Consider the following 7,164-nt stretch of genomic DNA (forward strand, 5'->3'; position numbering starts at 1 on the left):
ACACCACACCCTGGATGTTGAGGGGTGAGGGATGTTCAGAGTCACACACATCCACATACATCCCTACCCATGTGGTGGCTCACAACCATCTGTAACTCCCAGATCCAGCAGCACTAATGCCCTCTTAGGAGCTCTGGGGGAACCAGGCATGTAAGGGGCACATATACATATATGTATGTTGGCAAAACACACTTAAAAAAAAAAAAGGACTGAGTATAGCCCAGGCTAACCTTGATGTCACAAGGTAGCCAAGGATGACCTGCCTCCACCTCCCCAGTGATTACAGCATGCACCTCCATGCCCAGTTTCTGTGGTGCTGAGAGTCTAATGCAGGGTTTTGTTAGATGAGCACTATCCACTGAGACACAGCAGCTGCCATGCTTGGAACTTGACTTTTCAGTCAGTGCTGTAAGGACTGTGTCTGTGCGTGGAGTGGTGGGCTAGGGCAGACGGCTGCACCTCCAGAACACTGAGCTCTGGGGATACCCTCAGCCTGATAGGAGCCAGGCTCCCCTCCACTGGGGCAGACAGCAGACAGATACACAGCAAGGATGGGACGAAAACAGAGCAGGTGTCTGCCTCAGGACGTGTAGGTCTGTCCTCTCAGAATGGGGAAGCAGTTTTGCTCCAAAGAAGGGGTCATCAGTGGGTAATTGCACACGGTGGCAGAATGGGGGACAGGGGGACTAGACTAGTTATCACCTTCCTGCAGAGGTGTAAGATCTAATGAGGGTGTTCAGAAATCAGGAGACCCTAAAGCTTTATGTCACAGATGACTGAATTTAGTTTATTTGGGGTCTAAAACACAGGCTTTTCTGAAAGAGATCTCAGGGTGGAGATGGGTGGATGGAAAGGGTAAGTAGGAGATGGGACAGAGGCATGAGGGGCCCAGGGAATAGGGAGCCATTGACTAAGGCCTCAAATGATTCCATTTCATCCCAGGAGTGGCAGCAGAAACTTAAGCACCAGGTCCTCTAAGGGGCCCTTCCCTGGGGGGAATGGGGGGGGGGTGTTTGATAGGCTACTAAAGTGGTAAGAAGCTAGGTAAACAAAGTCAGGCGTGGGAGGGCAATGAGCTGTGGGGACAGCAAGAGTAACAGAGCCCTCATTAGCACCTTATCTCTAGATTTGTGTGAGGGGAGAATAAGGGCTCCCAGAGGCAGGCAGGCTCCTGAGCTGTTGAGCCCACTGGGTTTACCATGGCAACATATTTTTAGTGCTGTATCTTGTTTATTACCTTTTAAATGTATTTGCTTGTTTGTTTGTTTGTTTGTTTACTGTGTGTGTGTGTATGTGTGTGTGTGTGTGTGTGTGTGCATGCATGCATGTGTGCTCCGTAGACCATGTGTGGAGGCCAGAGGAGGATAGCTTTCAGGAGCTGGTTCTTGTCTCTACTCTGTGGATCCTGGGGTTACGCCAGGTTTGGTGGCAGACACCTTTGCTGGCCACCTCACTGGCCCTGGCCCCTTGTTTAACACTTTTTTTTTTTTTTGATTAGTTGGCTTTGGTTTTGATTTTCTGAGACAGGGTTTCTCTGGGTAGCCCTGGCTGTCCTGGAACTTGCTCTGTAGACCAGGCTGGCCTCAAACTTACAGAGATCCACCCGCCTCTACCTCCTGAGTGCTGGGATCAAAGGTGTGTGCCACCATTGCCCAGATGTCTACTACTTCTAACTACGGTAAAAATGCACACAGAATTTACCACTGCTGTCAGTGGACTTCAGTGGCATTAAGTACACCCACCACTACATCCATCTCAGACCTCAATGTCTTGCAAACCTAAGACTCTGTCCACAAAGCACTTTGCATTTCTCCCTCTCCATAGAGTCTGCTCGATTTTGGTTCTTATAAACTGCCTCAGGGACCTCTTTTAGGGGAACCACTGCCCGTGCATTTGTCTTTGTGTGAATAGCTTCTTTTCACTTAGTACAATGCCTTCGTTCCACCCACGAGGTAGCATGCCTGCTGGTTATCTCATTGTGTGTGTATCCAATGTGAACACTAATAGATAACTTGTTTGTTTATATGCTTGGTTTTTTTATAATTGCATCATTTAAACAGCACGAGACTAGAAACTTTGCTAAGTGTTATTCATTATATTTTGATTTTTTTTTTTTTCGAGACAGGGTTTCTCTGTGTAGCTCTGGCTGTCCCGGAACTCACTTTGTAGACCAGGCTGGCCTCGAACTCAGAAATTCACCTGTCTCTGCCTCCCAAGTGCTGGGAGACAGGCTGGCCTCAAACTTACGAAATATCAGATCACCTTCTCTTCCTGATTCTCCTTCCTCAGTTCCCCAAGTGCTGCAGTTGCAGGCATGCATCACAATGCCTGGCTAGATTCTATCTTTGTAAGAGTAGAGAAAAACTAAATACAGGTAAATGAGGTAATGCAGAACCGTACCTGTGCATGACTGCGTGCACACTGTAATGTCCGTGGGCTTGGGTGTGCACTGAGCTATCTGCCTGAGTGCTGCATGCTGCCATGTGCACCTACTTTGCATGTCTGTGTGAAGATCCACTTGGCTACTGAGTATTTAGGCAGGTGGGGTAGCTCTTGACTCCAGTTTTGGATTATGTGGAGTTCTGTTGTGGTTGTTGCCGTTTTTTGTTTCTTCTTTTCTTCTTCTTCTTCTTCTTTTCTTCTTCTTCTTCTTCTTCTTCTTCTTCTTCTTCTTCTTCTTCTTCTTCTTCTTTTCTTCTTCTTCTTCTTTTCTTCTTCTTCTTCTTCTTCTTCTTTTCTTCTTCTTCTTCTTCTTCTTCTTCTTCTTCTTCTTCTTCTNCTTCTTCTTCTTCTTCTTCTTCTTCTTCTTCTCCTTCTCCTTCTCCTTCTCCTTCTCCTTCTCCTTCTCCTTCTCCTTCTCCTTCTCCTTCTCCTTCCCCTCCCTCTCCCTCTCCCTCTCCCTCTCCCTCTCCCTCTTCTTGCTTCTGCTCCTGCTCCTTCTCCTCCTCCTCCTACTTCTTTTTCTTTCTCTCTCTCCCTCCCTTTCTCTCCTCTCTCTCTGTAGCTTAGTGCAAAGGAGCAGGGTGAGAAGGTGAAAGGAAAATGGTTCCAAGTATCCCTGACGTCCCAGTAATAATAGGATGTGGATCAAATCTAGGTTCCCCAGGTTGTAAGACAGGTACTCCTCCCTTTGGACTGAGTGGGTAAAGGGCAATGAGAGGGTAAACAGGTGGATATTGGCCTTGGGGCTGGGCCTTGAGGTGCTGGCCTAGGGTTATGGGAGCCACTTGACAGACCAAAGCTCAGCCCGTGGCTGCACTATGTGTGGCACAGGCCCCTTAATGACTGTTATTAAGGGGAAGGAAAATGTTTTCCTGTCCAGGGGGAGTGTCCGGCGCCTTCCTGGCAATGCTTGGACTTCCTGGGGGCCACTTAGTCTTGTCTGTCGGCTATCTCAAGTGGAGTGGCGCCTGGGTAGGTGCCTGTCATGAAGGGATGGGACAGAGGCTGGCTGTAGTATTCCAGTCTCAGGCTATTAGTACTGTCACACACCATCACCGTGGTCTGGGTCAGGAGAGACAAGATTCTGAAGGAGGGTGGTGGAGAGCTAGAGAGGCAAGGAGGACAGTGGGAAGCGTCCTGGAGGCTGGGTGGAGCTGCTTAGTGAGGATGAGGAGGGCTCAGCCAGGTGTAGTATAGTGCGCACTCAGGATGTTGAGTCAGGGAGACTGAAATTAAGGCCAGCTGGGCTACATAGAAAAGTCTTGTTTCAAAAGGCATGTATACACACATATATGCTGGGTGTGGTGGCACACACCTTTAGTCCCAGTACTTGGGAGGCAGGAAGATATCTGTGAGTTCGAGGCCTACATAGTGAGACTATCTCCAAAACAAATAAATCTGCACTCAGTTGATGCAGATTGTCAAACAAGCCATTCCAGGCTGGAGGAAGAAGGCCAGGATGCTCTGGAAGGAAGGTGGGGTCCAAGGAGCCTAGCAAGGGACCGCAGGGAAGTCTCCAGAACTGCACCAGGAAGAATCCTGCGGGCCTCACAGAGGAAGTTGGGAAGATTCCAGAGCCAAATCCAAGGATGCTCAGGAGACCCAGTGTTTAAGAGTGGCCTGAAACAGCCCATTCAAGTGTGATTCATTCACAGAATGCCACATGGGTCTTTAGAAGGTCACCAGCTTCCCAATTGTCCCATCCTGTAAATCCCAGGGGCTGAGACCCGGGGCTAGCCTACCAGGGACCATGGTTGTGCCAAGTGAACTGAGTCAGAGCCGCTGGTTGGAGCAATGTCGCTACCTCTTAATAGGTTAGGTCACCTTCTGAGTCACGGGGACTTACTCTGTAAAATGAGGCCAGTGGAAGGTTGTAAGGAGTAAGTCCATGGCCACTGTCTGACAGAGTGACTGTAGCCTCTCTGGACCTGCTGAGAGGAGTTCAGAGCTCCTCAGGCCCTGGGAGGACAGGAGTGGATATTGGTCCGAATAGAGATGAGGCAGGGACAGAAGAGTTCCATTGTCTAATCAGTCTCTTGTAGATCTGAGACTGAAGATGGCTGCCAGCAATGTCAGTTGAGTGTAGCTGAATGGTCCCACCAGTGCCTTTAGGAGGCAAGATCATCCTTTCCTCTGCATATGTGTGTGAGAGGATTCACTTCCCCAGCATGCAGGACATTTTTTTTTTTTTCTGGAGAATAGCTGTGATACTGTAAGGACTCATCTTAACCATCTACTTATCCTTACCGGCCTCTGGCTCTATCCATCCATCCATCCGACCCCACCCGATGATTCCACACAATCCCACTCATGTCCCCACTCCACTCTGTAGAGAGAGACAGCTGAGAGGGCTGTCCCTCTTTAGCATCCTCATGGCTGTTTCCTTTCCTTCTCACGGAAGAGAAAAGGCTTGTCTGGTGATGGCTTGGGAAGGGGCTGGGCTCAGGTCTTTTTGGATTCATTCTCACAAGCATGTCTTCTTTCCTCCCTCCTCCCTCCTCCTCCTCCTCCTCCCCCCTCCTCCTCCTTCTCCTCCTCCTCCTCCCCTGCCCCACCTTAGGGAAACAGCATCTTCTGTATATTCCTATTCTTTATAAACTCACAAAGGAGCCCTGCCTGCCTCTGCAAGGAGGAGCTCTGTCCTGTCATGAATGTTTAGCTCTATCTATGGGAATTAGCAAGTCTGTTTGATGCTCATCAGAGAAACTATTAACCCCACCATTTTTACGTTCATCTGTCTGATGTCTTATTTCTTGCTCCATTCTGAACTTTCGAGGAGGAAGGACCATTATCTACTGAGCCTTTCAGGCCCCTGTCACAGATACAGTTGCCTCTCCATATCCATCACTTCCCTTTTCCCTCAACCCAGTCTCCCCAACGTGGATTCAGTATCTACTTTCAGCTAGTACTGGGGCAGGGGGTTCCCAAAGATGAGTAAGAGCTTGTGTCTGCCCTGGAAAAGCTCACAGATGAGTGAGGAAGATAGACTCATAAATAATGATAAGCCATGGATTAAACCAACGTATAAACCTCAGGGCTCAGCGTCCACGCGCCATTCTGGAGCTTTAGAGAAACCAGGCTCTCTGGAACTTTTCTTCTATTCTCCTCTGCATGTTCTGGAAAGGAGCTTTCGATATGGACAGATTCTGGGTCCCAGGCTCAGCAACTATGGCTCAGAGAGGTCCCAGAAAGCCTTTGCTGGGTTAGTATAGGAGCAGATGTGAATGAAGAGAACCGTGGTCTGAGCTCTGAAATACTCCCTAAGACAGACTGCTGTGGATAGGGTAGGGAGGCATGGTGGGCAAGTAGAGGGATGGGGAGGTGCTGGGGGTGAGCAGTAACAGTGGGGCAGGGACACAGGAGTTACTCCCAAGAGAAGAGCTGACACCATCTACAGCTGTCTCATTTCTTTCCAGTAAACCCACTCGCTCCCTTCCCAAACTACTTCTGTTTAGTGGACAAATTCTAGATTCCCCGAGCATCACTCACAGCTGATCTGTGTTCTTCTCCTTTCTCTACCAGGTTTCTCTCTTCAGGAATCCCTCTCCCGTTTGTTTTTTGCAGTCTTTGGTCTTAAGAAAGGGTTCAAGGGGATCAGAGAGATGGCTCAGTGGTTAAGAGCACTTGCTCCTCTTCCTAAAGATCCTGAGTTCAATTCCCAGCAATCACACAGTGGCTCACAACCAGCTATAACGGGATTTGATCCTTGCTTCTGATGTGAACAAAGACAGATTGTTTATATACGTAAAACACATGAATAAGTAATCTTTTTTTTCTTTTTAAAGGGAAAAGGTTCAAGCTGGGTGTGGTGGTGTACACCCTTAACCCTAGCACTCAGGAGGCAGAAGCAGGTAGATCTCTGTGAGTTTGAAGCCAGCCTGGTCTAAATAGCGAATCCTAAGCCATCCTGGGCTAGCCAGTAAAACTCTGCTGAAAAGGGGGATATGCATGGGCTAAGAGATGAGTACAAGCACTGGCTGCTCTTCCAGAGGACTGAGATTCATGGCAGTGCCATCCTAGTGGCTCACAACCATCTGCAACGTCAGTTCCAGGAGATCCAACACTTTCTTTTGGCTTCAGGCACTAGGCGCACATACAGTACACCGACCTACACACACAGGCAAAAGACCCCTAGCCATGATACTCCCTATTCACAACCATCCTTGGAGACCTCACTGGGCCACTGTTGGTCAGTCTAGGCCCCAGAACCTGCCCAGAACTCACCTCAAACTCAAATACACACAAAAGGAACCTTTTTTTGGCTGGGGGTGGGGTGGGGGTGGTAAGAAAGGGTTCTTTAAACCTCACCAGGGCCCAGTCTTGTTTAAGAAGCCAGATTTCTACTTTGATAGGAGTTAATGACAAGAGGCCTTAACATTCAAGGAAAATCCTTACTATTCAGGTAAATGTGGTTTCTTCTCAGCTTACATCTCCAAAGACTGAAATGCTGTTCTCATGAGCTGCCCTTACCTCTGCGGTCTCCATCCTCTTAATGACCATGTTCCTAGAATATTCCAGAACCCTTAAACCTCCCCAGCTTACTCTCTAGCTCCAACCCTTCTAGAGGCTCTCTTCATCCCCTCAGGCTCCTCTCCAGATCCTGCCCACTGTGCTCGTCCTTGCTCTTCCTCTTCTAAGAGCCACCACCTCTGTGCCCGTCTCCACCCTGCCTCCCCACCCCTGGGAACCCATTTACTTTCTTTTTTTTTTTTTTTTTTTTTT

Source organism: Mus caroli, chromosome 2, assembly GCF_900094665.2.
Source record: "Mus caroli chromosome 2, CAROLI_EIJ_v1.1, whole genome shotgun sequence".
Taxonomy (NCBI): Eukaryota; Metazoa; Chordata; class Mammalia; order Rodentia; family Muridae; genus Mus; species Mus caroli.